We start from the raw sequence: 24,821 nt of genomic DNA on the forward strand, positions 1-24,821 counted from the left end.
ATCGTTCTAACCGGCACCGAGGTGAGGACGTACGTCAACTTTGTTAGAGATACACAGCTAGTGTGACAATTTGGCTGCGTTTGAGTGATGCCACAGAGCCTTATACACATTCAGCCAAGTGACACTGTAGGTAAAAACATGGCCCTACACAGACGTTCTGCGGTTTTCCTTTTTATTCGTCATGTGTGACACTGCAGTAGAGGGACGCCCGCTACAAAAGACGTATTCTTTACATTCAATTTCAGCATACACGTCGCGAGTGCCATATGACAGGGCCTGTCTCTCGATGTCGATTTGTATTTGGTGTGTCTTAAGTGTCGGTCTGCAGTAGGCCGCTGTTGGCCGAGCGACGTGCAGTCGCCTTACATGAAGCCCCATGGGCAACGCCAGTGCCACTGTGGACAACAGCGCACTGTAGCCAGAGAGAGGAGCCGAAAGGCGCATTTCGCAGTCGAGCCACGCTATCCCACAAGCTGTGCACTAGGTCAGGATTGTGCAGACCGCAAACTTTTGGTGGGCCGACGCTCGTCGTCGATCGTAAGGGCGAAACATTCAAGAGATTTGGAAAACGGCAATGTGGACACCCCCAGCAGCAGCTGTGTGCCAAATCCGATATCTGGTCGAGGGCTGCAAGATTCAGTATGATGAAGTAACAATTTGGGGATAGCTCACAAACGCTAAGATGCCGCCTTCTTAGCTCAGTGGTAGAGCACTGGTCTCGTAAACCAGGGGTCGTGAGTTCGAACCTCACAGAAGGCATTCATTTCTTAAACCTTCCTGCAAGGAGCGGAGCTATCTCGAGCAGCATCTAACACATGGCAGTACACTGAATGAAAGGGATGTTCTACAACCTATGACAAGTATTCTACTGGCCTCAGAGGTTTTCTGAATGCATAGGCAGAACATTGGTTTGTATGCATTTTGTAGTATAATGTCATGCTTGGCGATGTCATTCGTTTACGAGCCTCGCTACAGTGTGCATGCACGTTATCCATGTGAAGAGGCGTAAGCAAATGCTACCATTCTGCGAGATTGCTGCAGAAGGTATACGAATTGCGTTGATATACAGAGCACAAGGGAGCCAAAGTCAAGGCCTCCGTGGCGCAATCGGCTAGCGCGTTCGGCTGTTAACCGAAAGGTTGGTGGTTCGAGCCGACCCGGGGGCGAAATCGTTCTAACCGGCACCGAGGTGAGGACGTACGTCAACTTTGTTAGAGATACACAGCTAGTGTGACAATTTGGCTGCGTTTGAGTGATGCCACAGAGCCTTATACACATTCAGCCAAGTGACACTGTAGGTAAAAACATGGCCCTACACAGACGTTCTGCGGTTTTCCTTTTTATTCGTCATGTGTGACACTGCAGTAGAGGGACGCCCGCTACAAAAGACGTATTCTTTACATTCAATTTCAGCATACACGTCGCGAGTGCCATATGACAGGGCCTGTCTCTCGATGTCGATTTGTATTTGGTGTGTCTTAAGTGTCGGTCTGCAGTAGGCCGCTGTTGGCCGAGCGACGTGCAGTCGCCTTACATGAAGCCCCATGGGCAACGCCAGTGCCACTGTGGACAACAGCGCACTGTAGCCAGAGAGAGGAGCCGAAAGGCGCATTTCGCAGTCGAGCCACGCTATCCCACAAGCTGTGCACTAGGTCAGGATTGTGCAGACCGCAAACTTTTGGTGGGCCGACGCTCGTCGTCGATCGTAAGGGCGAAACATTCAAGAGATTTGGAAAACGGCAATGTGGACACCCCCAGCAGCAGCTGTGTGCCAAATCCGATATCTGGTCGAGGGCTGCAAGATTCAGTATGATGAAGTAACAATTTGGGGATAGCTCACAAACGCTAAGATGCCGCCTTCTTAGCTCAGTGGTAGAGCACTGGTCTCGTAAACCAGGGGTCGTGAGTTCGAACCTCACAGAAGGCATTCATTTCTTAAACCTTCCTGCAAGGAGCGGAGCTATCTCGAGCAGCATCTAACACATGGCAGTACACTGAATGAAAGGGATGTTCTACAACCTATGACAAGTATTCTACTGGCCTCAGAGGTTTTCTGAATGCATAGGCAGAACATTGGTTTGTATGCATTTTGTAGTATAATGTCATGCTTGGCGATGTCATTCGTTTACGAGCCTCGCTACAGTGTGCATGCACGTTATCCATGTGAAGAGGCGTAAGCAAATGCTACCATTCTGCGAGATTGCTGCAGAAGGTATACGAATTGCGTTGATATACAGAGCACAAGGGAGCCAAAGTCAAGGCCTCCGTGGCGCAATCGGCTAGCGCGTTCGGCTGTTAACCGAAAGGTTGGTGGTTCGAGCCCACCCGGGGGCGAAATCGTTCTAACCGGCACCGAGGTGAGGACGTACGTCAACTTTGTTAGAGATACACAGCTAGTGTGACAATTTGGCTGCGTTTGAGTGATGCCACAGAGCCTTATACACATTCAGCCAAGTGACACTGTAGGTAAAAACATGGCCCTACACAGACGTTCTGCGGTTTTCCTTTTTATTCGTCATGTGTGACACTGCAGTAGAGGGACGCCCGCTACAAAAGACGTATTCTTTACATTCAATTTCAGCATACACGTCGCGAGTGCCATATGACAGGGCCTGTCTCTCGATGTCGATTTGTATTTGGTGTGTCTTAAGTGTCGGTCTGCAGTAGGCCGCTGTTGGCCGAGCGACGTGCAGTCGCCTTACATGAAGCCCCATGGGCAACGCCAGTGCCACTGTGGACAACAGCGCACTGTAGCCAGAGAGAGGAGCCGAAAGGCGCATTTCGCAGTCGAGCCACGCTATCCCACAAGCTGTGCACTAGGTCAGGATTGTGCAGACCGCAAACTTTTGGTGGGCCGACGCTCGTCGTCGATCGTAAGGGCGAAACATTCAAGAGATTTGGAAAACGGCAATGTGGACACCCCCAGCAGCAGCTGTGTGCCAAATCCGATATCTGGTCGAGGGCTGCAAGATTCAGTATGATGAAGTAACAATTTGGGGATAGCTCACAAACGCTAAGATGCCGCCTTCTTAGCTCAGTGGTAGAGCACTGGTCTCGTAAACCAGGGGTCGTGAGTTCGAACCTCACAGAAGGCATTCATTTCTTAAACCTTCCTGCAAGGAGCGGAGCTATCTCGAGCAGCATCTAACACATGGCAGTACACTGAATGAAAGGGATGTTCTACAACCTATGACAAGTATTCTACTGGCCTCAGAGGTTTTCTGAATGCATAGGCAGAACATTGGTTTGTATGCATTTTGTAGTATAATGTCATGCTTGGCGATGTCATTCGTTTACGAGCCTCGCTACAGTGTGCATGCACGTTATCCATGTGAAGAGGCGTAAGCAAATGCTACCATTCTGCGAGATTGCTGCAGAAGGTATACGAATTGCGTTGATATACAGAGCACAAGGGAGCCAAAGTCAAGGCCTCCGTGGCGCAATCGGCTAGCGCGTTCGGCTGTTAACCGAAAGGTTGGTGGTTCGAGCCGACCCGGGGGCGAAATCGTTCTAACCGGCACCGAGGTGAGGACGTACGCCAACTTTGTTAGAGATACACAGCTAGTGTGACAATTTGGCTGCGTTTGAGTGATGCCACAGAGCCTTATACACATTCAGCCAAGTGACACTGTAGGTAAAAACATGGCCCTACACAGACGTTCTGCTGTTTTCCTTTTTATTCGTCATGTGTGACACTGCAGTAGAGGGACGCCCGCTACAAAAGACGTATTCTTTACATTCAATTTCAGCATATACGTCGCGAGTGCCATATGACAGGGCCTGTCTCTCGATGTCGATTTGTATTTGGTGTGTCTTAAGTGTCGGTCTGCAGTAGGCCGCTGTTGGCCGAGCGACGTGCAGTCGCCTTACATGAAGCCCCATGGGCAACGCCAGTGCCACTGTGGACAACAGCGCACTGTAGCCAGAGAGAGGAGCCGAAAGGCGCATTTCGCAGTCGAGCCACGCTATCCCACAAGCTGTGCACTAGGTCAGGATTGTGCAGACCGCAAACTTTTGGTGGGCCGACGCTCGTCGTCGATCGTAAGGGCGAAACATTCAAGAGATTTGGAAAACGGCAATGTGGACACCCCCAGCAGCAGCTGTGTGCCAAATCCGATATCTGGTCGAGGGCTGCAAGATTCAGTATGATGAAGTAACAATTTGGGGATAGCTCACAAACGCTAAGATGCCGCCTTCTTAGCTCAGTGGTAGAGCACTGGTCTCGTAAACCAGGGGTCGTGAGTTCGAACCTCACAGAAGGCATTCATTTCTTAAACCTTCCTGCAAGGAGCGGAGCTATCTCGAGCAGCATCTAACACATGGCAGTACACTGAATGAAAGGGATGTTCTACAACCTATGACAAGTATTCTACTGGCCTCAGAGGTTTTCTGAATGCATAGGCAGAACATTGGTTTGTATGCATTTTGTAGTATAATGTCATGCTTGGCGATGTCATTCGTTTACGAGCCTCGCTACAGTGTGCATGCACGTTATCCATGTGAAGAGGCGTAAGCAAATGCTACCATTCTGCGAGATTGCTGCAGAAGGTATACGAATTGCGTTGATATACAGAGCACAAGGGAGCCAAAGTCAAGGCCTCCGTGGCGCAATCGGCTAGCGCGTTCGGCTGTTAACCGAAAGGTTGGTGGTTCGAGCCGACCCGGGGGCGAAATCGTTCTAACCGGCACCGAGGTGAGGACGTACGTCAACTTTGTTAGAGATACACAGCTAGTGTGACAATTTGGCTGCGTTTGAGTGATGCCACAGAGCCTTATACACATTCAGCCAAGTGACACTGTAGGTAAAAACATGGCCCTACACAGACGTTCTGCTGTTTTCCTTTTTATTCGTCATGTGTGACACTGCAGTAGAGGGACGCCCGCTACAAAAGACGTATTCTTTACATTCAATTTCAGCATACACGTCGCGAGTGCCATATGACAGGGCCTGTCTCTCGATGTCGATTTGTATTTGGTGTGTCTTAAGTGTCGGTCTGCAGTAGGCCGCTGTTGGCCGAGCGACGTGCAGTCGCCTTACATGAAGCCCCATGGGCAACGCCAGTGCCACTGTGGACAACAGCGCACTGTAGCCAGAGAGAGGAGCCGAAAGGCGCATTTCGCAGTCGAGCCACGCTATCCCACAAGCTGTGCACTAGGTCAGGATTGTGCAGACCGCAAACTTTTGGTGGGCCGACGCTCGTCGTCGATCGTAAGGGCGAAACATTCAAGAGATTTGGAAAACGGCAATGTGGACACCCCCAGCAGCAGCTGTGTGCCAAATCCGATATCTGGTCGAGGGCTGCAAGATTCAGTATGATGAAGTAACAATTTGGGGGTAGCTCACAAACGCTAAGATGCCGCCTTCTTAGCTCAGTGGTAGAGCACTGGTCTCGTAAACCAGGGGTCGTGAGTTCGAACCTCACAGAAGGCATTCATTTCTTAAACCTTCCTGCAAGGAGCGGAGCTATCTCGAGCAGCATCTAACACATGGCAGTACACTGAATGAAAGGGATGTTCTACAACCTATGACAAGTATTCTACTGGCCTCAGAGGTTTTCTGAATGCATAGGCAGAACATTGGTTTGTATGCATTTTGTAGTATAATGTCATGCTTGGCGATGTCATTCGTTTACGAGCCTCGCTACAGTGTGCATGCACGTTATCCATGTGAAGAGGCGTAAGCAAATGCTACCATTCTGCGAGATTGCTGCAGAAGGTATACGAATTGCGTTGATATACAGAGCACAAGGGAGCCAAAGTCAAGGCCTCCGTGGCGCAATCGGCTAGCGCGTTCGGCTGTTAACCGAAAGGTTGGTGGTTCGAGCCGACCCGGGGGCGAAATCGTTCTAACCGGCACCGAGGTGAGGACGTACGTCAACTTTGTTAGAGATACACAGCTAGTGTGACAATTTGGCTGCGTTTGAGTGATGCCACAGAGCCTTATACACATTCAGCCAAGTGACACTGTAGGTAAAAACATGGCCCTACACAGACGTTCTGCTGTTTTCCTTTTTATTCGTCATGTGTGACACTGCAGTAGAGGGACGCCCGCTACAAAAGACGTATTCTTTACATTCAATTTCAGCATACACGTCGCGAGTGCCATATGACAGGGCCTGTCTCTCGATGTCGATTTGTATTTGGTGTGTCTTAAGTGTCGGTCTGCAGTAGGCCGCTGTTGGCCGAGCGACGTGCAGTCGCCTTACATGAAGCCCCATGGGCAACGCCAGTGCCACTGTGGACAACAGCGCACTGTAGCCAGAGAGAGGAGCCGAAAGGCGCATTTCGCAGTCGAGCCACGCTATCCCACAAGCTGTGCACTAGGTCAGGATTGTGCAGACCGCAAACTTTTGGTGGGCCGACGCTCGTCGTCGATCGTAAGGGCGAAACATTCAAGAGATTTGGAAAACGGCAATGTGGACACCCCCAGCAGCAGCTGTGTGCCAAATCCGATATCTGGTCGAGGGCTGCAAGATTCAGTATGATGAAGTAACAATTTGGGGGTAGCTCACAAACGCTAAGATGCCGCCTTCTTAGCTCAGTGGTAGAGCACTGGTCTCGTAAACCAGGGGTCGTGAGTTCGAACCTCACAGAAGGCATTCATTTCTTAAACCTTCCTGCAAGGAGCGGAGCTATCTCGAGCAGCATCTAACACATGGCAGTACACTGAATGAAAGGGATGTTCTACAACCTATGACAAGTATTCTACTGGCCTCAGAGGTTTTCTGAATGCATAGGCAGAACATTGGTTTGTATGCATTTTGTAGTATAATGTCATGCTTGGCGATGTCATTCGTTTACGAGCCTCGCTACAGTGTGCATGCACGTTATCCATGTGAAGAGGCGTAAGCAAATGCTACCATTCTGCGAGATTGCTGCAGAAGGTATACGAATTGCGTTGATATACAGAGCACAAGGGAGCCAAAGTCAAGGCCTCCGTGGCGCAATCGGCTAGCGCGTTCGGCTGTTAACCGAAAGGTTGGTGGTTCGAGCCGACCCGGGGGCGAAATCGTTCTAACCGGCACCGAGGTGAGGACGTACGCCAACTTTGTTAGAGATACACAGCTAGTGTGACAATTTGGCTGCGTTTGAGTGATGCCACAGAGCCTTATACACATTCAGCCAAGTGACACTGTAGGTAAAAACATGGCCCTACACAGACGTTCTGCTGTTTTCCTTTTTATTCGTCATGTGTGACACTGCAGTAGAGGGACGCCCGCTACAAAAGACGTATTCTTTACATTCAATTTCAGCATACACGTCGCGAGTGCCATATGACAGGGCCTGTCTCTCGATGTCGATTTGTATTTGGTGTGTCTTAAGTGTCGGTCTGCAGTAGGCCGCTGTTGGCCGAGCGACGTGCAGTCGCCTTACATGAAGCCCCATGGGCAACGCCAGTGCCACTGTGGACAACAGCGCACTGTAGCCAGAGAGAGGAGCCGAAAGGCGCATTTCGCAGTCGAGCCACGCTATCCCACAAGCTGTGCACTAGGTCAGGATTGTGCAGACCGCAAACTTTTGGTGGGCCGACGCTCGTCGTCGATCGTAAGGGCGAAACATTCAAGAGATTTGGAAAACGGCAATGTGGACACCCCCAGCAGCAGCTGTGTGCCAAATCCGATATCTGGTCGAGGGCTGCAAGATTCAGTATGATGAAGTAACAATTTGGGGGTAGCTCACAAACGCTAAGATGCCGCCTTCTTAGCTCAGTGGTAGAGCACTGGTCTCGTAAACCAGGGGTCGTGAGTTCGAACCTCACAGAAGGCATTCATTTCTTAAACCTTCCTGCAAGGAGCGGAGCTATCTCGAGCAGCATCTAACACATGGCAGTACACTGAATGAAAGGGATGTTCTACAACCTATGACAAGTATTCTACTGGCCTCAGAGGTTTTCTGAATGCATAGGCAGAACATTGGTTTGTATGCATTTTGTAGTATAATGTCATGCTTGGCGATGTCATTCGTTTACGAGCCTCGCTACAGTGTGCATGCACGTTATCCATGTGAAGAGGCGTAAGCAAATGCTACCATTCTGCGAGATTGCTGCAGAAGGTATACGAATTGCGTTGATATACAGAGCACAAGGGAGCCAAAGTCAAGGCCTCCGTGGCGCAATCGGCTAGCGCGTTCGGCTGTTAACCGAAAGGTTGGTGGTTCGAGCCGACCCGGGGGCGAAATCGTTCTAACCGGCACCGAGGTGAGGACGTACGTCAACTTTGTTAGAGATACACAGCTAGTGTGACAATTTGGCTGCGTTTGAGTGATGCCACAGAGCCTTATACACATTCAGCCAAGTGACACTGTAGGTAAAAACATGGCCCTACACAGACGTTCTGCTGTTTTCCTTTTTATTCGTCATGTGTGACACTGCAGTAGAGGGACGCCCGCTACAAAAGACGTATTCTTTACATTCAATTTCAGCATATACGTCGCGAGTGCCATATGACAGGGCCTGTCTCTCGATGTCGATTTGTATTTGGTGTGTCTTAAGTGTCGGTCTGCAGTAGGCCGCTGTTGGCCGAGCGACGTGCAGTCGCCTTACATGAAGCCCCATGGGCAACGCCAGTGCCACTGTGGACAACAGCGCACTGTAGCCAGAGAGAGGAGCCGAAAGGCGCATTTCGCAGTCGAGCCACGCTATCCCACAAGCTGTGCACTAGGTCAGGATTGTGCAGACCGCAAACTTTTGGTGGGCCGACGCTCGTCGTCGATCGTAAGGGCGAAACATTCAAGAGATTTGGAAAACGGCAATGTGGACACCCCCAGCAGCAGCTGTGTGCCAAATCCGATATCTGGTCGAGGGCTGCAAGATTCAGTATGATGAAGTAACAATTTGGGGGTAGCTCACAAACGCTAAGATGCCGCCTTCTTAGCTCAGTGGTAGAGCACTGGTCTCGTAAACCAGGGGTCGTGAGTTCGAACCTCACAGAAGGCATTCATTTCTTAAACCTTCCTGCAAGGAGCGGAGCTATCTCGAGCAGCATCTAACACATGGCAGTACACTGAATGAAAGGGATGTTCTACAACCTATGACAAGTATTCTACTGGCCTCAGAGGTTTTCTGAATGCATAGGCAGAACATTGGTTTGTATGCATTTTGTAGTATAATGTCATGCTTGGCGATGTCATTCGTTTACGAGCCTCGCTACAGTGTGCATGCACGTTATCCATGTGAAGAGGCGTAAGCAAATGCTACCATTCTGCGAGATTGCTGCAGAAGGTATACGAATTGCGTTGATATACAGAGCACAAGGGAGCCAAAGTCAAGGCCTCCGTGGCGCAATCGGCTAGCGCGTTCGGCTGTTAACCGAAAGGTTGGTGGTTCGAGCCGACCCGGGGGCGAAATCGTTCTAACCGGCACCGAGGTGAGGACGTACGTCAACTTTGTTAGAGATACACAGCTAGTGTGACAATTTGGCTGCGTTTGAGTGATGCCACAGAGCCTTATACACATTCAGCCAAGTGACACTGTAGGTAAAAACATGGCCCTACACAGACGTTCTGCTGTTTTCCTTTTTATTCGTCATGTGTGACACTGCAGTAGAGGGACGCCCGCTACAAAAGACGTATTCTTTACATTCAATTTCAGCATACACGTCGCGAGTGCCATATGACAGGGCCTGTCTCTCGATGTCGATTTGTATTTGGTGTGTCTTAAGTGTCGGTCTGCAGTAGGCCGCTGTTGGCCGAGCGACGTGCAGTCGCCTTACATGAAGCCCCATGGGCAACGCCAGTGCCACTGTGGACAACAGCGCACTGTAGCCAGAGAGAGGAGCCGAAAGGCGCATTTCGCAGTCGAGCCACGCTATCCCACAAGCTGTGCACTAGGTCAGGATTGTGCAGACCGCAAACTTTTGGTGGGCCGACGCTCGTCGTCGATCGTAAGGGCGAAACATTCAAGAGATTTGGAAAACGGCAATGTGGACACCCCCAGCAGCAGCTGTGTGCCAAATCCGATATCTGGTCGAGGGCTGCAAGATTCAGTATGATGAAGTAACAATTTGGGGGTAGCTCACAAACGCTAAGATGCCGCCTTCTTAGCTCAGTGGTAGAGCACTGGTCTCGTAAACCAGGGGTCGTGAGTTCGAACCTCACAGAAGGCATTCATTTCTTAAACCTTCCTGCAAGGAGCGGAGCTATCTCGAGCAGCATCTAACACATGGCAGTACACTGAATGAAAGGGATGTTCTACAACCTATGACAAGTATTCTACTGGCCTCAGAGGTTTTCTGAATGCATAGGCAGAACATTGGTTTGTATGCATTTTGTAGTATAATGTCATGCTTGGCGATGTCATTCGTTTACGAGCCTCGCTACAGTGTGCATGCACGTTATCCATGTGAAGAGGCGTAAGCAAATGCTACCATTCTGCGAGATTGCTGCAGAAGGTATACGAATTGCGTTGATATACAGAGCACAAGGGAGCCAAAGTCAAGGCCTCCGTGGCGCAATCGGCTAGCGCGTTCGGCTGTTAACCGAAAGGTTGGTGGTTCGAGCCGACCCGGGGGCGAAATCGTTCTAACCGGCACCGAGGTGAGGACGTACGCCAACTTTGTTAGAGATACACAGCTAGTGTGACAATTTGGCTGCGTTTGAGTGATGCCACAGAGCCTTATACACATTCAGCCAAGTGACACTGTAGGTAAAAACATGGCCCTACACAGACGTTCTGCTGTTTTCCTTTTTATTCGTCATGTGTGACACTGCAGTAGAGGGACGCCCGCTACAAAAGACGTATTCTTTACATTCAATTTCAGCATATACGTCGCGAGTGCCATATGACAGGGCCTGTCTCTCGATGTCGATTTGTATTTGGTGTGTCTTAAGTGTCGGTCTGCAGTAGGCCGCTGTTGGCCGAGCGACGTGCAGTCGCCTTACATGAAGCCCCATGGGCAACGCCAGTGCCACTGTGGACAACAGCGCACTGTAGCCAGAGAGAGGAGCCGAAAGGCGCATTTCGCAGTCGAGCCACGCTATCCCACAAGCTGTGCACTAGGTCAGGATTGTGCAGACCGCAAACTTTTGGTGGGCCGACGCTCGTCGTCGATCGTAAGGGCGAAACATTCAAGAGATTTGGAAAACGGCAATGTGGACACCCCCAGCAGCAGCTGTGTGCCAAATCCGATATCTGGTCGAGGGCTGCAAGATTCAGTATGATGAAGTAACAATTTGGGGATAGCTCACAAACGCTAAGATGCCGCCTTCTTAGCTCAGTGGTAGAGCACTGGTCTCGTAAACCAGGGGTCGTGAGTTCGAACCTCACAGAAGGCATTCATTTCTTAAACCTTCCTGCAAGGAGCGGAGCTATCTCGAGCAGCATCTAACACATGGCAGTACACTGAATGAAAGGGATGTTCTACAACCTATGACAAGTATTCTACTGGCCTCAGAGGTTTTCTGAATGCATAGGCAGAACATTGGTTTGTATGCATTTTGTAGTATAATGTCATGCTTGGCGATGTCATTCGTTTACGAGCCTCGCTACAGTGTGCATGCACGTTATCTACAGTGTGCATGCACGTTATCCATGTGAAGAGGCGTAAGCAAATGCTACCATTCTGCGAGATTGCTGCAGAAGGTATACGAATTGCGTTGATATACAGAGCACAAGGGAGCCAAAGTCAAGGCCTCCGTGGCGCAATCGGCTAGCGCGTTCGGCTGTTAACCGAAAGGTTGGTGGTTCGAGCCGACCCGGGGGCGAAATCGTTCTACACCGGCACCGAGGTGAGGACGTACGTCAACTTTGTTAGAGATACACAGCTAGTGTGACAATTTGGCTGCGTTTGAGTGATGCCACAGAGCCCTTATACACATTCAGCCAAGTGACACTGTAGGTAAAAACATGGCCCTACACAGACGTTCTGCTGTTTTCCTTTTTATTCGTCATGTGTGACACTGCAGTAGAGGGACGCCCGCTACAAAAGACGTATTCTTTACATTCAATTTCAGCATATACGTCGCGAGTGCCATATGACAGGGCCTGTCTCTCGATGTCGATTTGTATTTGGTGTGTCTTAAGTGTCGGTCTGCAGTAGGCCGCTGTTGGCCGAGCGACGTGCAGTCGCCTTACATGAAGCCCCATGGGCACGCCAGTGCCACTGTGGACAACAGCGCACTGTAGCCAGAGAGAGGAGCCGAAAGGCGCATTTCGCAGTCGAGCCACGCTATCCCACAAGCTGTGCACTAGGTCAGGATTGTGCAGACCGCAAACTTTTGGTGGGCCGACGCTCGTCGTCGATCGTAAGGGCGAAACATTCAAGAGATTTGGAAAACGGCAATGTGGACACCCCCAGCAGCAGCTGTGTGCCAAATCCGATATCTGGTCGAGGGCTGCAAGATTCAGTATGATGAAGTAACAATTTGGGGATAGCTCACAAACGCTAAGATGCCGCCTTCTTAGCTCAGTGGTAGAGCACTGGGTCTCGTAAACCAGGGGTCGTGAGTTCGAACCTCACAGAAGGCATTCATTTCTTAAACCTTCCTGCAAGGAGCGGAGCTATCTCGAGCAGCATCTAACACATGGCAGTACACTGAATGAAAGGGATGTTCTACAACCTATGACAAGTATTCTACTGGCCTCAGAGGTTTCCTGAATGCATAGGCAGAACATTGGTTTGTATGCATTTTGTAGTATAATGTCATGCTTGGCGATGTCATTCGTTTACGAGCCTCGCTACAGTGTGCATGCACGTTATCCATGTGAAGAGGCGTAAGCAAATGCTACCATTCTGCGAGATTGCTGCAGAAGGTATACGAATTGCGTTGATATACAGAGCACAAGGGAGCCAAAGTCAAGGCCTCCGTGCGCAATCGGCTAGCGCGTTCGGCTGTTAACCGAAAGGTTGGTGGTTCGAGCCCACCCGGGGCGAAATCGTTCTAACCGGCACCGAGGTGAGGACGTACGTCAACTTTGTTAGAGATACACAGCTAGTGTGACAATTTGGCTGCGTTTGAGTGATGCCACAGAGCCTTATACACATTCAGCCAAGTGACACTGTGGGTAAAAAACATGGCCCTACACAGACGTTCTGCTGTTTTCCTTTTTATTCGTCATGTGTGACACTGCAGTAGAGGGACGCCCGCTACAAAAGACGTATTCTTTACATTCAATTTCAGCATATACGTCGCGAGTGCCATATGACAGGGCCTGTCTCCTCGATGTCGATTTGTATTTGGTGTGTCTTAAGTGTCGGTCTGCAGTAGGCCGCTGTTGGCCGAGCGACGTGCAGTCGCCTTACATGAAGCCCCATGGGCAACGCCAGTGCCACTGTGGACAACAGCGCACAGTAGCCAGAGAGAGGAGCCGAAAGGCGCATTTCGCAGTCGAGCCACGCTATCCCCACAAGCTGTGCACTAGGTCAGGATTGTGCAGACCGCAAACTTTTGGTGGGCCGACGCTCGTGGTCGATCGTAAGGGCGAAACATTCAAGAGATTTGGAAAACGGCAATGTGGACACCCCCAGCCAGCAGCTGTGTGCCAAATCCGATATCTGGTCGAGGGGCTGCAAGATTCAGTATGATGAAGTAACAATTTGGGGATAGCTCACAAACGCTAAGATGCCGCCTTCTTAGCTCAGTGGTAGAGCACTGGTCTCGTAAACCAGGGGTCGTGAGTTCGAACCTCACAGAAGGCATTCATTTCTTAAACCTTCCTGCAAGGAGCGGAGCTATCTCGAGCAGCATCTAACACATGGCAGTACACTGAATGAAAGGGATGTTCTACAACCTATGACAAGTATTCTACTGGCCTCAGAGGTTTTCTGAATGCATAGGCAGAACATTGGTTTGTATGCATTTTGTAGTATAATGTCATGCTTGGCGATGTCATTCGTTTACGAGCCTCGCTACAGTGTGCATGCACGTTATCCATGTGAAGAGGCGTAAGCAAATGCTACCATTCTGCGAGATTGCTGCAGAAGGTATACGAATTGCGTTGATATACAGAGCACAAGGGAGCCAAAGTCAAGGGCCTCCGTGGCGCAATCGGCTAGCGCGTTCGGCTGTTAACCGAAAGGTTGGTGGTTCGAGCGCCCACCCGGGGGCGAAATCGTTCTAACCCGGCACCGAGGTGAGGACGTACGTCAACTTTGTTAGAGATACACAGCTAGTGTGACAATTTGGCTGCGTTTGAGTGATGCCACAGAGCCTTATACACATTCAGCCAAGTGACACTGTGGGTAAAAAACATGGCCCTACACAGACGTTCTGCTGTTTTCCTTTTTATTCGTCATGTGTGACACTGCAGTAGAGGGACGCCCGCTACAAAAGACGTATTCTTTACATTCAATTTCAGCATATACGTCGCGAGTGCCATATGACAGGGCCTGTCCTCTCGATGTCGATTTGTATTTGGTGTGTCTTAAGTGTCGGTCTGCAGTAGGCCGCTGTTGGCCGAGCGACGTGCAGTCGCCTTACATGAAGCCCCATGGGCAACGCCAGTGCCACTGTGGACAACAGCGCACTGTAGCCAGAGAGAGGAGCCGAAAGGCGCATTTCGCAGTCGAGCACGCTATCCCACAAGCTGTGCACTAGGTCAGGATTGTGCAGACCGCAAACTTTTGGTGGGCCGACGCTCGTGGTCGATCGTAAGGGCGAAACATTCAAGAGATTTGGAAAACGGCAATGTGGACACCCCCAGCAGCAGCTGTGTGCCAAATCCGATATCTGGTCGAGGGCTGCAAGATTCAGTATGATGAAGTAACAATTTGGGGATAGCTCACAAACGCTAAGATGCCGCCTTCTTAGCTCAGTGGTAGAGCACTGGTCTCGTAAACCAGGGGTCGTGAGTTCGAACCTCACAGAAGGCATTCATTTCTTAAACCTTCTGCAAGGAGCGGAGCTATCTCGAGCAGCATCTAACACATGGCAGTACACTGAATGAAAGGGATGTTCTACAACCTATGACAAGTATTCTACTGGCCTCAGAGGTTTTCTGAATGCATAGGCAGAACATTGGTTTGTATGCATTTTGTAGTATAATGTCATGCTTGGCGATGTCATTCGTTTACGAGCCTCGCTACAGTGTGCATGCACGTTATCCATGTGAAGAGGCGTAAGCAAATGCTACCATTCTGCGAGATTGCTGCAGAAGGTATACGAATTGCGTTGATATACAGAGCACAAGGGAGCCAAAGTCAAGGCCTCCGTGGCGCAATCGGCTAGCGCGTTCGGCTGTTAACCGAAAGGTTGGTGGTTCGAGCCCACCCGGGGGCGAAATCGTTCTAACCTGCACCGAGGTGAGGACGTACGTCAACTTTGTTAGAGATACACAGCTAGTGTGACAATTTGGCTGCGTTTGAGTGATGCCACAGAGCCTTATACACATTCAGCCAAGTGACACTGTGGGTAAAAACATGGCCCTACACAGACGTTCTGCTGTTTTCCTTTTTATTCGTCATGTGTGACACTGCAGTAGAGGGACGCCCGCTACAAAAGACGTATTCTTTACATTCAATTTCAGCATATACGTCGCGAGTGCCATATGACAGGGCCTGTCTCTCGATGTCGATTTGTATTTGGTGTGTCTTAAGTGTCGGTCTGCAGTAGGCCGCTGTTGGCCGAGCGACGTGCAGTCGCCTTACATGAAGCCCCATGGGCAACGCCAGTGCCACTGTGGACAACAGCGCACTGTAGCCAGAGAGAGGAGCCGAAAGGCGCATTTCGCAGTCGAGCCACGCTATCCCACAAGCTGTGCACTAGGTCAGGATTGTGCAGACCGCAAACTTTTGGTGGGCCGACGCTCCGTGGTCGATCGTAAGGGCGAAACATTCAAGAGATTTGGAAAACGGCAATGTGGACACCCCCAGCAGCAGCTGTGTGCCAAATCCGATATCTGGTCGAGGGCTGCAAGATTCAGTATGATGAAGTAACAATTTGGGGATAGCTCACAAACGCTAAGATGCCGCCTTCTTAGCTCAGTGGTAGAGCACTGGTCTCGTAAACCAGGGGTCGTGAGTTCGAACCTCACAGAAGGCATTCATTTCTTAAACCTTCCTGCAAGGAGCGGAGCTATCTCGAGCAGCATCTAACACATGGCAGTACACTGAATGAAAGGGATGTTCTACAACCTATGACAAGTATTCTACTGGCCTCAGAGGTTTTCTGAATGCATAGGCAGAACATTGGTTTGTATGCATTTTGTAGTATAATGTCATGCTTGGCGATGTCATTCGTTTACGAGCCTCGCTACAGTGTGCATGCACGTTATCCATGTGAAGAGGCGTAAGCAAATGCTACCATTCTGCGAGATTGCTGCAGAAGGTATACGAATTGCGTTGATATACAGAGCACAAGGGAGCCAAAGTCAAGGCCTCCGTGGCGCAATCGGCCTAGCGCGTTCGGCTGTTAACCGAAAGGTTGGTGGTTCGAGCCCACCCGGGGGCGAAATCGTTCTAACCGGCACCGAGGTGAGGACGTACGTCAACTTTGTTAGAGATACACAGCTAGTGTGACAATTTGGCTGCGTTTGAGTGATGCCACAGAGCCTTATACACATTCAGCCAAGTGACACTGTGGGTAAAAACATGGCCCTACACAGACGTTCTGCTGTTTTCCTTTTTATTCGTCATGTGTGACACTGCCAGTAGAGGGACGCCCGCTACAAAAGACGTATTCTTTACATTCAATTTCAGCATATACGTCGCGAGTGCCATATGACAGGGCCTGTCTCTCGATGTCGATTTGTATTTGGTGTGTCTTAAGTGTCGGTCTGCAGTAGGCCGCTGTTGGCCGAGCGACGTGCAGTCGCCTTACATGAAGCCCCATGGCAACGCCAGTGCCACTTGTGGACAACAGCGCACTGTAGCCAGAGAGAGGAGCCGAAAGGCGCATTTCGCAGTCGAGCCACGCTATCCCACAAGCTGTGCACTAGGTCAGGATTGTGCAGACCGCAAACTTTTGGTGGGGCCGACGCTCGTGGTCGATCGTAAGGGCGAAACATTCAAGAGATTTGGAAAACGGCAATGTGGACACCCCCAGCAGCAGCTGTGTGCCAAATCCGATATCTGGTCGAGGGCTGCAAGATTCAGTATGATGAAGTAACAATTTGGGGATAGCTCACAAACGCTAAGATGCCGCCTTCTTAGCTCAGTGGTAGAGCACTGGTCTCGTAAACCAGGGGTCGTGAGTTCGAACCTCACAGAAGGCATTCATTTCTTAAACCTTCCTGCAAGGGAGCGGAGCTATCTCGAGCAGCATCTAACACATGGCAGTACACTGAATGAAAGGGATGTTCTACAACCTATGACAAGTATTCTACTGGCCTCAGAGGTTTTCTGAATGCATAGGCAGAACATTGGTTTGTATGCATTTTGTAGTATAATGTCATGCTTGGCGATGTCATTCGTTTACGAGCCTCGCTACAGTGTGCATGCACGTTATCCATGTGAAGAGGCGTAAGCAAATGCTACCATTCTGCGAGATTGCTGCAGAAGGTATACGAATTGCGTTGATATACAGAGCACAAGGGAGCCAAAGTCAAGGCCTCCGTGGCGCAATCGGCTAGCGCGTTCGGCTGTTAACCGAAAGGTTGGTGGTTCGAGCCCACCCGGGGGCGAAATCGTTCTAACCGGCACCGAGGTGAGGACGTACGTCAACTTTGTTAGAGATACACAGCTAGTGTGACAATTTGGCTGCGTTTGAGTGATGCCACAGAGCCTTATACACATTCAGCCAAGTGACACTGTGGGTAAAAACATGGCCCTACACAGACGTTCTGCTGTTTTCCTTTTTATTCGTCATGTGTGACACTGCAGTAGAGGGACGCCCGCTACAAAAGACGTATTCTTTACATTCAATTTCAGCATATACGTCGCGAGTGCCATATGACAGGGCCTGTCTCTCGATGTCGATTTGTATTTGGTGTGTCTTAAGTGTCGGTCTGCAGTAGGCCGCTGTTGGCCGAGCGACGTGCAGTCGCCTTACATGAAGCCCCATGGGCAACGCCAGTGCCACTGTGGACAACAGCGCACTGTAGCCAGAGAGAGGAGCCGAAAGGCGCATTTCGCAGTCGAGCCACGCTATCCCACAAGCTGTGCACTAGGTCAGGATTGTGCAGACCGCAAACTTTTGGTGGGGCCGACGCTCGTGGTCGATCGTAAGGGCGAAACATTCAAGAGATTTGGAAAACGGCAATGTGGACACCCCCAGCAGCAGCTGTGTGCCAAATCCGATATCTGGTCGAGGGCTGCAAGATTCAGTATGATGAAGTAACAATTTGGGGATAGCTCACAAACGCTAAGATGCCGCCTTCTTAGCTCAGTGGTAGAGCACTGGTCTCGTAAACCAGGGGTCGTGAGGTTCGAACCCTCACAGAAGGCATTCATTTCTTAAACCTTCCTGCAAGGAGCGGAGCTATCTCGAGCAGCATCTAACACATGGCAGTACACTGAATGAAAGGGATGTTCTACAACCTATGACAAGTATTCTACTGGCCTCAGAGGTTTTCTGAATGCATAGGCAGAACATTGGTTTGTATGCATTTTGTAGTATAATGTCATGCTTGGCGATGTCATTCGTTTACGAGCCTCGCTACAGTGTGCATGCACGTTATCCATGTGAAGAGGCGTAAGCAAATGCTACCATTCTGCGAGATTGCTGCAGAAGGTATACGAATTGCGTTGATATACAGAGCACAAGGGAGCCAAAGTCAAGGCCTCCGTGGCGCAATCGGCTAGCGCGTTCGGCTGTTAACCGAAAGGTTGGTGGTTCGAGCCCACCCGGGGGCGAAATCGTTCTAACCGGCACCGAGGTGAGGACGTACGTCAACTTTGTTAGAGATACACAGCTAGTGTGACAATTTGGCTGCGTTTGAGTGATGCCACAGAGCCTTATACACATTCAGCCAAGTGACACTGTGGGTAAAAACATGGCCCTACACAGACGTTCTGCTGTTTTCCTTTTTATTCGTCATGTGTGACACTGCAGTAGAGGGACGCCCGCTACAAAAGACGTATTCTTTACATTCAATTTCAGCATATACGTCGCGAGTGCCCATATGACAGGGCCTGTCTCTCGATGTCGATTTGTATTTGGTGTGTCTTAAGTGTCGGTCTGCAGTAGGCCGCTGTTGGCCGAGCGACGTGCAGTCGCCTTACATGAAGCCCCATGGGCAACGCCAGTGCCACTGTGGACAACAGCGCACTGTAGCCAGAGAGAGGAGCCGAAAGGCGCATTTCGCAGTCGAGCCACGCTATCCCACAAGCTGTGCACTAGGTCAGGATTGTGCAGACCGCAAACTTTTGGTGGGCCGACGCTCGTGGTCGATCGTAAGGGCGAAACATTCAAGAGATTTGGAAAACGGCAATGTGGACACCCCCAGCAGCAGCTGTGTGCCAAATCCGATATCTGGTCGAGGGCTGCAAGATTCAGTATGATGAAGTAACAATTTGGGGATAGCTCACAAACGCTAAGATGCCGCCTTCTTAGCTCAGTGGTAGAGCACTGGTCTCGTAAACCAGGGGTCGTGAGTTCGAACCTCACAGAAGGCATTCATTTCTTAAACCTTCCTGCAAGGAGCGGAGCTATCTCGAGCAGCATCTAACACATGGCAGTACACTGAATGAAAGGGATGTTCTACAACCTATGACAAGTATTCTACTGGCCTCAGAGGTTTTCTGAATGCATAGGCAGAACATTGGTTTGTATGCATTTTGTAGTATAATGTTCATGCTTGGCGATGTCATTCGTTTACGAGCCTCGCTACAGTGTGCATGCACGTTATCCATGTGAAGAGGCGTAAGCAAATGCTACCATTCTGCGAGATTGCTGCAGAAGGTATACGAATTGCGTTGATATACAGAGCACAAGGGAGCCAAAGTCAAGGCCTCCGTGGCGCAATCGGCTAGCGCGTTCGGCTGTTAACCGAAAGGTTGGTGGTTCGAGCCCACCCGGGGGCGAAATCGTTCTAACCGGCACCGAGGTGAGGATCGTACGTCAACTTTGTTAGAGATACACAGCTAGTGTGACAATTTGGCTGCGTTTGAGTGATGCCACAGAGCCTTATACACATTCAGCCAAGTGACACTGTGGGTAAAAACATGGCCCTACACAGACGTTCTGCTGTTTTCCTTTTTATTCGTCATGTGTGACACTGCAGTAGAGGGACGCCCGCTACAAAAGACGTATTCTTTACATTCAAATTTCAGCATATACGTCGCGAGTGCCATATGACAGGGCCTGTCTCTCGATGTCGATTTGTATTTGGTGTGTCCTTAAGTGTCGGTCTGCAGTAGGCCGCTGTTGGCCGAGCGACGTGCAGTCGCCTTACATGAAGCCCCATGGGCAACGCCAGTGCCACTGTGGACAACAGCGCACTGTAGCCAGAGAGAGGAGCGAAAGGCGCATTTCGCAGTCGAGCCACGCTATCCCACAAGCTGTGCACTAGGTCAGGATTGTGCAGACCGCAAACTTTTGGTGGGCCGACGCTCGTGGTCGATCGTAAGGGCGAAACATTCAAGAGATTTGGAAAACGGCAATGTGGACACCCCCCAGCAGCAGCTGTGTGCCAAATCCGATATCTGGTCGAGGGCTGCAAGATTCAGTATGATGAAGTAACAATTTGGGGATAGCTCACAAACGCTAAGATGCCGCCTTCTTAGCTCAGTGGTAGAGCACTGGGTCTCGTAAACCAGGGGTCGTGAGTTCGAACCTCACAGAAGGCATTCATTTCTTAAACCTTCCTGCAAGGAGCGGAGCTATCTCGAGCAGCATCTAACACATGGCAGTACACTGAATGAAAGGGATGTTCTACCAACCTATGACAAGTATTCTACTGGCCTCAGAGGTTTTCTGAATGCATAGGCAGAACATTGGTTTGTATGCATTTTGTAGTATAATGTCATGCTTGGCGATGTCATTCGTTTACGAGCCTCGCTACAGTGTGCATGCACGTTATCCATGTGAAGAGGCGTAAGCAAATGCTACCATTCTGCGAGATTGCTGCAGAAGGTATACGAATTGCGTTGATATACAGAGCACAAGGGAGCCAAAGTCAAGGCCTCCGTGGCGCAATCGGCTAGCGCGTTCGGCTGTTAACCGAAAGGTTGGTGGTTCGAGCCCACCCGGGGGCGAAATCGTTCTAACCGGCACCGAGGTGAGGACGTACGTCAACTTTGTTAGAGATACACAGCTAGTGTGACAATTGGCTGCGTTTGACGTGATGCCACAGAGCCTTATACACATTCAGCCAAGTGACACTGTGGGTAAAAACATGGCCCTACACAGACGTTCTGCTGTTTTCCTTTTTATTCGTCATGTGTGACACTGCAGTAGAGGGACGCCCGCTACAAAAGACGTATTCTTTACATTCAATTTCAGCATATACGTCGCGAGTGCCATATGACAGGGGCCTGTCTCTCGATGTCGATTTGTATTTGGTGTGTCTTAAGTGTCGGTCTGCAGTAGGCCGCTGTTGGCCGAGCGACGTGCAGTCGCCTTACATGAAGCCCCATGGGCAACGCCAGTGCCACTGTGGACAACAGCGCACTGTAGCCAGAGAGAGGAGCCGAAAGGCGCATTTCGCAGTCGAGCCACGCTATCCCACAAGCTGTGCACTAGGTCAGGATTGTGCAGACCGCAAACTTTTGGTGGGCCGACGCTCGTCGTCGATCGTAAGGGCGAAACATTCAAGAGATTTGGGAAAACGGCAATGTGGACACCCCCAGCAGCAGCTGTGTGCCAAATCCGATATCTGGTCGAGGGCTGCAAGATTCAGTATGATGAAGTAACAATTTGGGGATAGCTCACAAACGCTAAGATGCCGCCTTCTTAGCTCAGTGGTAGAGCACTGGTCTCGTAAACCAGGGGTCGTGAGTTCGAACCTCACAGAAGGCATTCATTTCTTAAACCTTCCTGCAAGGAGCGGAGCTATCTCGAGCAGCATCTAACACATGGCAGTACACTGAATGAAAGGGATGTTCTACAACCTATGACAAGTATTCTACTGGCCTCAGAGGTTTTCTGAATGCATAGGCAGAACATTGGGTTTGTATGCATTTTGTAGTATAATGTCATGCTTGGCGATGTCATTCGTTTACGAGCCTCGCTACAGTGTGCATGCACGTTATCCATGTGAAGAGGCGTAAGCAAATGCTACCATTCTGCGAGATTGCTGCAGAAGGTATACGAATTGCGTTGATATACAGAGCACAAGGGAGCCAAAGTCAAGGCCTCCGTGGCGCAATCGGCTAGCGCGTTCGGCTGTTAACCGAAAGGTTGGTGGTTCGAGCCCACCCGGGGGCGAAATCGTTCTAACCGGCACCGAGGTGAGGACGTACGTCAACTTTGTTAGAGATACACAGCTAGTGTGACAATTTGGCTGCGTTTGAGTGATGCCACAGAGCCTTATACACATTCAGCCAAGTGACACTGTGGGTAAAAACATGGCCCTACACAGACGTTCTGCTGTTTTCCTTTTTATTCGTCATGTGTGACACTGCAGTAGAGGGGACGCCCCGCTACAAAAGACGTATTCTTTACATTCAATTTCAGCATATACGTCGCGAGTGCCATATGACAGGGCCTGTCTCTCGATGTCGATTTGTATTTGGTGTGTCTTAAGTGTCGGTCTGCAGTAGGCCGCTGTTGGCCGAGCGACGTGCAGTCGCCTTACATGAAGCCCCATGGGCAACGCCAGTGCCACTGTGGACAACAGCGCACTGTAGCCAGAGAGAGGAGCCGAAAGGCGCATTTCGCAGTCGAGCCACGCTATCCCACAAGCTGTGCACTAGGTCAGGATTGTGCAGACCGCAAACTTTTGGTGGGCCGACGCTCGTGGTCGATCGTAAGGGCGAAACATTCAAGAGATTTGGAAAACGGCAATGTGGACACCCCCAGCAGCAGCTGTGTGCCAAATCCGATATCTGGTCGAGGGCTGCAAGATTCAGTATGATGAAGTAACAATTTGGGGATAGCTCACAAACGCTAAGATGCCGCCTTCTTAGCTCAGTGGTAGAGCACTGTCTCGTAAACCAGGGGTCGTGAGTTCGAACCTCACAGAAGGCATTCATTTCTTAAACCTTCCTGCAAGGAGCGGAGCTATCTCGAGCAGCATCTAACACATGGCAGTACACTGAATGAAAGGGATGTTCTACAACCTATGACAAGTATTCTACTGGCCTCAGAGGTTTTCTGAATGCATAGGCAGAACATTGGGTTTGTATGCATTTTGTAGTATAATGTCATGCTTGGCGATGTCATTCGTTTACGAGCCTCGCTACAGTGTGCATGCACGTTATCCATGTGAAGAGGCGTAAGCAAATGCTACCATTCTGCGAGATTGCTGCAGAAGGTATACGAATTGCGTTGATATACAGAGCACAAGGGAGCCAAAGTCAAGGCCTCCGTGGCGCAATCGGCTAGCGCGTTCGGCTGTTAACCGAAAGGTTGGTGGTTCGAGCCCACCCGGGGGCGAAATCGTTCTAACCGGCACCGAGGTGAGGACGTACGTCAACTTTGTTAGAGATACACAGCTAGTGTGACAATTTGGCTGCGTTTGAGTGATGCCACAGAGCCTTATACACATTCAGCCAAGTGACACTGTGGGTAAAAACATGGCCCCTACACAGACGTTCTGCTGTTTTCCTTTTTATTCGTCATGTGTGACACTGCAGTAGAGGGACGCCCGCTACAAAAGACGTATTCTTTACATTCAATTTCAGCAATATACGTCGCGAGTGCCATATGACAGGGCCTGTCTCTCGATGTCGATTTGTATTTGGTGTGTCTTAAGTGTCGGTCTGCAGTAGGCCGCTGTTGGCCGAGCGACGTGCAGTCGCCTTACATGAAGCCCCATGGGCAACGCCAGTGCCACTGTGGACAACAGCGCACTGTAGCCAGAGAGAGGAGCCGAAAGGCGCATTTCGCAGTCGAGCCACGCTATCCCACAAGCTGTGCACTAGGTCAGGATTGTGCAGACCGCAAACTTTTTGGTGGGCCGACGCTCGTGGTCGATCGTAAGGGCGAAACATTCAAGAGATTTGGAAAACGGCAATGTGGACACCCCCAGCAGCAGCTGTGTGCCAAATCCGATATCTGGTCGAGGGCTGCAAGATTCAGTATGATGAAGTAACAATTTGGGGATAGCTCACAAACGCTAAGATGCCGCCTTCTTAGCTCAGTGGTAGAGCACTGGTCTCGTAAACCAGGGGTCGTGAGTTCGAACCTCACAGAAGGCATTCATTTCTTAAACCTTCCTGCAAGGAGCGGAGCTATCTCGAGCAGCATCTAACACATGGCAGTACACTGAATGAAAGGGATGTTCTACAACCTATGACAAGTATTCTACTGGCCTCAGAGGTTTTCTGAATGCATAGGCAGAACATTGGTTTGTATGCATTTTGTAGTATAATGTCATGCTTGGCGATGTCATTCGTTTACGAGCCTCGCTACAGTGTGCATGCACGTTATCCATGTGAAGAGGCGTAAGCAAATGCTACCATTCTGCGAGATTGCTGCAGAAGGTAATACGAATTGCGTTGATATACAGAGCACAAGGGAGCCAAAGTCAAGGCCTCCGTGGCGCAATCGGCTAGCGCGTTCGGCTGTTAACCGAAAGGTTGGTGGTTCGAGCCCACCCGGGGGCGAAATCGTTCTAACCGGCACCGAGGTGAGGACGTACGTCAACTTTGTTAGAGATACACAGCTAGTGTGACAATTTGGCTGCGTTTGAGTGATGCCACAGAGCCTTATACACATTCAGCCAAGTGACACTGTGGGTAAAAACATGGCCCTACACAGACGTTCTGCTGTTTTCCTTTTTATTCGTCATGTGTGACACTGCAGTAGAGGGACGCCCGCTACAAAAGGACGTATTCTTTACATTC

The 24,821-nt window shown here is 50.3% G+C and overlaps 41 non-coding genes across 41 annotated transcripts; all 41 read left to right on the forward strand.

Moving 5' to 3' along the window:
- The first annotated feature begins 687 nt into the window (after window positions 1–687).
- Trnat-cgu (transfer RNA threonine (anticodon CGU)) lies at window positions 688–759 on the forward strand. Its single transcript has one exon. It is a non-coding gene; the product is annotated as a tRNA-Thr (tRNA).
- Window positions 760–1,092: 333 nt separating this feature from the next.
- Trnan-guu (transfer RNA asparagine (anticodon GUU)) lies at window positions 1,093–1,166 on the forward strand. Its single transcript has one exon. It is a non-coding gene; the product is annotated as a tRNA-Asn (tRNA).
- A 689-nt stretch (window positions 1,167–1,855) lies between these two features.
- Trnat-cgu (transfer RNA threonine (anticodon CGU)) lies at window positions 1,856–1,927 on the forward strand. The gene has a single exon. It is a non-coding gene; the product is annotated as a tRNA-Thr (tRNA).
- A 333-nt stretch (window positions 1,928–2,260) lies between these two features.
- On the forward strand, window positions 2,261–2,334 carry Trnan-guu (transfer RNA asparagine (anticodon GUU)). The gene has a single exon. It is a non-coding gene; the product is annotated as a tRNA-Asn (tRNA).
- A 689-nt stretch (window positions 2,335–3,023) lies between these two features.
- On the forward strand, window positions 3,024–3,095 carry Trnat-cgu (transfer RNA threonine (anticodon CGU)). The gene has a single exon. It is a non-coding gene; the product is annotated as a tRNA-Thr (tRNA).
- Window positions 3,096–3,428: 333 nt separating this feature from the next.
- Trnan-guu (transfer RNA asparagine (anticodon GUU)) lies at window positions 3,429–3,502 on the forward strand. Its single transcript has one exon. It is a non-coding gene; the product is annotated as a tRNA-Asn (tRNA).
- Window positions 3,503–4,191: 689 nt separating this feature from the next.
- On the forward strand, window positions 4,192–4,263 carry Trnat-cgu (transfer RNA threonine (anticodon CGU)). Its single transcript has one exon. It is a non-coding gene; the product is annotated as a tRNA-Thr (tRNA).
- Window positions 4,264–4,596: 333 nt separating this feature from the next.
- On the forward strand, window positions 4,597–4,670 carry Trnan-guu (transfer RNA asparagine (anticodon GUU)). Its single transcript has one exon. It is a non-coding gene; the product is annotated as a tRNA-Asn (tRNA).
- A 689-nt stretch (window positions 4,671–5,359) lies between these two features.
- Window positions 5,360–5,431, forward strand: Trnat-cgu (transfer RNA threonine (anticodon CGU)). The gene has a single exon. It is a non-coding gene; the product is annotated as a tRNA-Thr (tRNA).
- A 333-nt stretch (window positions 5,432–5,764) lies between these two features.
- Window positions 5,765–5,838, forward strand: Trnan-guu (transfer RNA asparagine (anticodon GUU)). Its single transcript has one exon. It is a non-coding gene; the product is annotated as a tRNA-Asn (tRNA).
- Window positions 5,839–6,527: 689 nt separating this feature from the next.
- On the forward strand, window positions 6,528–6,599 carry Trnat-cgu (transfer RNA threonine (anticodon CGU)). Its single transcript has one exon. It is a non-coding gene; the product is annotated as a tRNA-Thr (tRNA).
- Window positions 6,600–6,932: 333 nt separating this feature from the next.
- On the forward strand, window positions 6,933–7,006 carry Trnan-guu (transfer RNA asparagine (anticodon GUU)). The gene has a single exon. It is a non-coding gene; the product is annotated as a tRNA-Asn (tRNA).
- A 689-nt stretch (window positions 7,007–7,695) lies between these two features.
- Window positions 7,696–7,767, forward strand: Trnat-cgu (transfer RNA threonine (anticodon CGU)). The gene has a single exon. It is a non-coding gene; the product is annotated as a tRNA-Thr (tRNA).
- A 333-nt stretch (window positions 7,768–8,100) lies between these two features.
- Trnan-guu (transfer RNA asparagine (anticodon GUU)) lies at window positions 8,101–8,174 on the forward strand. The gene has a single exon. It is a non-coding gene; the product is annotated as a tRNA-Asn (tRNA).
- Window positions 8,175–8,863: 689 nt separating this feature from the next.
- On the forward strand, window positions 8,864–8,935 carry Trnat-cgu (transfer RNA threonine (anticodon CGU)). Its single transcript has one exon. It is a non-coding gene; the product is annotated as a tRNA-Thr (tRNA).
- A 333-nt stretch (window positions 8,936–9,268) lies between these two features.
- Window positions 9,269–9,342, forward strand: Trnan-guu (transfer RNA asparagine (anticodon GUU)). Its single transcript has one exon. It is a non-coding gene; the product is annotated as a tRNA-Asn (tRNA).
- A 689-nt stretch (window positions 9,343–10,031) lies between these two features.
- Trnat-cgu (transfer RNA threonine (anticodon CGU)) lies at window positions 10,032–10,103 on the forward strand. The gene has a single exon. It is a non-coding gene; the product is annotated as a tRNA-Thr (tRNA).
- A 333-nt stretch (window positions 10,104–10,436) lies between these two features.
- On the forward strand, window positions 10,437–10,510 carry Trnan-guu (transfer RNA asparagine (anticodon GUU)). Its single transcript has one exon. It is a non-coding gene; the product is annotated as a tRNA-Asn (tRNA).
- Window positions 10,511–11,199: 689 nt separating this feature from the next.
- On the forward strand, window positions 11,200–11,271 carry Trnat-cgu (transfer RNA threonine (anticodon CGU)). Its single transcript has one exon. It is a non-coding gene; the product is annotated as a tRNA-Thr (tRNA).
- Window positions 11,272–11,626: 355 nt separating this feature from the next.
- Window positions 11,627–11,700, forward strand: Trnan-guu (transfer RNA asparagine (anticodon GUU)). Its single transcript has one exon. It is a non-coding gene; the product is annotated as a tRNA-Asn (tRNA).
- A 690-nt stretch (window positions 11,701–12,390) lies between these two features.
- Trnat-cgu (transfer RNA threonine (anticodon CGU)) lies at window positions 12,391–12,463 on the forward strand. The gene has a single exon. It is a non-coding gene; the product is annotated as a tRNA-Thr (tRNA).
- A 1,099-nt stretch (window positions 12,464–13,562) lies between these two features.
- On the forward strand, window positions 13,563–13,634 carry Trnat-cgu (transfer RNA threonine (anticodon CGU)). The gene has a single exon. It is a non-coding gene; the product is annotated as a tRNA-Thr (tRNA).
- Window positions 13,635–13,968: 334 nt separating this feature from the next.
- Window positions 13,969–14,044, forward strand: Trnan-guu (transfer RNA asparagine (anticodon GUU)). Its single transcript has one exon. It is a non-coding gene; the product is annotated as a tRNA-Asn (tRNA).
- Window positions 14,045–14,735: 691 nt separating this feature from the next.
- Window positions 14,736–14,807, forward strand: Trnat-cgu (transfer RNA threonine (anticodon CGU)). The gene has a single exon. It is a non-coding gene; the product is annotated as a tRNA-Thr (tRNA).
- Window positions 14,808–15,139: 332 nt separating this feature from the next.
- On the forward strand, window positions 15,140–15,213 carry Trnan-guu (transfer RNA asparagine (anticodon GUU)). The gene has a single exon. It is a non-coding gene; the product is annotated as a tRNA-Asn (tRNA).
- A 690-nt stretch (window positions 15,214–15,903) lies between these two features.
- Trnat-cgu (transfer RNA threonine (anticodon CGU)) lies at window positions 15,904–15,975 on the forward strand. The gene has a single exon. It is a non-coding gene; the product is annotated as a tRNA-Thr (tRNA).
- A 333-nt stretch (window positions 15,976–16,308) lies between these two features.
- On the forward strand, window positions 16,309–16,383 carry Trnan-guu (transfer RNA asparagine (anticodon GUU)). Its single transcript has one exon. It is a non-coding gene; the product is annotated as a tRNA-Asn (tRNA).
- Window positions 16,384–17,074: 691 nt separating this feature from the next.
- On the forward strand, window positions 17,075–17,146 carry Trnat-cgu (transfer RNA threonine (anticodon CGU)). The gene has a single exon. It is a non-coding gene; the product is annotated as a tRNA-Thr (tRNA).
- A 334-nt stretch (window positions 17,147–17,480) lies between these two features.
- Window positions 17,481–17,554, forward strand: Trnan-guu (transfer RNA asparagine (anticodon GUU)). The gene has a single exon. It is a non-coding gene; the product is annotated as a tRNA-Asn (tRNA).
- A 690-nt stretch (window positions 17,555–18,244) lies between these two features.
- Window positions 18,245–18,318, forward strand: Trnat-cgu (transfer RNA threonine (anticodon CGU)). The gene has a single exon. It is a non-coding gene; the product is annotated as a tRNA-Thr (tRNA).
- Window positions 18,319–18,651: 333 nt separating this feature from the next.
- On the forward strand, window positions 18,652–18,725 carry Trnan-guu (transfer RNA asparagine (anticodon GUU)). Its single transcript has one exon. It is a non-coding gene; the product is annotated as a tRNA-Asn (tRNA).
- Window positions 18,726–19,415: 690 nt separating this feature from the next.
- Window positions 19,416–19,487, forward strand: Trnat-cgu (transfer RNA threonine (anticodon CGU)). Its single transcript has one exon. It is a non-coding gene; the product is annotated as a tRNA-Thr (tRNA).
- A 334-nt stretch (window positions 19,488–19,821) lies between these two features.
- On the forward strand, window positions 19,822–19,895 carry Trnan-guu (transfer RNA asparagine (anticodon GUU)). Its single transcript has one exon. It is a non-coding gene; the product is annotated as a tRNA-Asn (tRNA).
- Window positions 19,896–20,587: 692 nt separating this feature from the next.
- On the forward strand, window positions 20,588–20,660 carry Trnat-cgu (transfer RNA threonine (anticodon CGU)). The gene has a single exon. It is a non-coding gene; the product is annotated as a tRNA-Thr (tRNA).
- Window positions 20,661–20,994: 334 nt separating this feature from the next.
- Window positions 20,995–21,068, forward strand: Trnan-guu (transfer RNA asparagine (anticodon GUU)). The gene has a single exon. It is a non-coding gene; the product is annotated as a tRNA-Asn (tRNA).
- A 691-nt stretch (window positions 21,069–21,759) lies between these two features.
- On the forward strand, window positions 21,760–21,831 carry Trnat-cgu (transfer RNA threonine (anticodon CGU)). Its single transcript has one exon. It is a non-coding gene; the product is annotated as a tRNA-Thr (tRNA).
- A 334-nt stretch (window positions 21,832–22,165) lies between these two features.
- Trnan-guu (transfer RNA asparagine (anticodon GUU)) lies at window positions 22,166–22,239 on the forward strand. Its single transcript has one exon. It is a non-coding gene; the product is annotated as a tRNA-Asn (tRNA).
- Window positions 22,240–22,930: 691 nt separating this feature from the next.
- On the forward strand, window positions 22,931–23,001 carry Trnat-cgu (transfer RNA threonine (anticodon CGU)). The gene has a single exon. It is a non-coding gene; the product is annotated as a tRNA-Thr (tRNA).
- Window positions 23,002–23,335: 334 nt separating this feature from the next.
- Trnan-guu (transfer RNA asparagine (anticodon GUU)) lies at window positions 23,336–23,409 on the forward strand. Its single transcript has one exon. It is a non-coding gene; the product is annotated as a tRNA-Asn (tRNA).
- A 692-nt stretch (window positions 23,410–24,101) lies between these two features.
- On the forward strand, window positions 24,102–24,173 carry Trnat-cgu (transfer RNA threonine (anticodon CGU)). The gene has a single exon. It is a non-coding gene; the product is annotated as a tRNA-Thr (tRNA).
- A 334-nt stretch (window positions 24,174–24,507) lies between these two features.
- Trnan-guu (transfer RNA asparagine (anticodon GUU)) lies at window positions 24,508–24,581 on the forward strand. The gene has a single exon. It is a non-coding gene; the product is annotated as a tRNA-Asn (tRNA).
- The last annotated feature ends 240 nt before the right edge of the window (window positions 24,582–24,821 follow it).

The sequence above is a fragment of the Schistocerca serialis genome, unplaced genomic scaffold, assembly GCF_023864345.2.
Source record: "Schistocerca serialis cubense isolate TAMUIC-IGC-003099 unplaced genomic scaffold, iqSchSeri2.2 HiC_scaffold_253, whole genome shotgun sequence".
Classification (NCBI taxonomy): Eukaryota; Metazoa; Arthropoda; class Insecta; order Orthoptera; family Acrididae; genus Schistocerca; species Schistocerca serialis.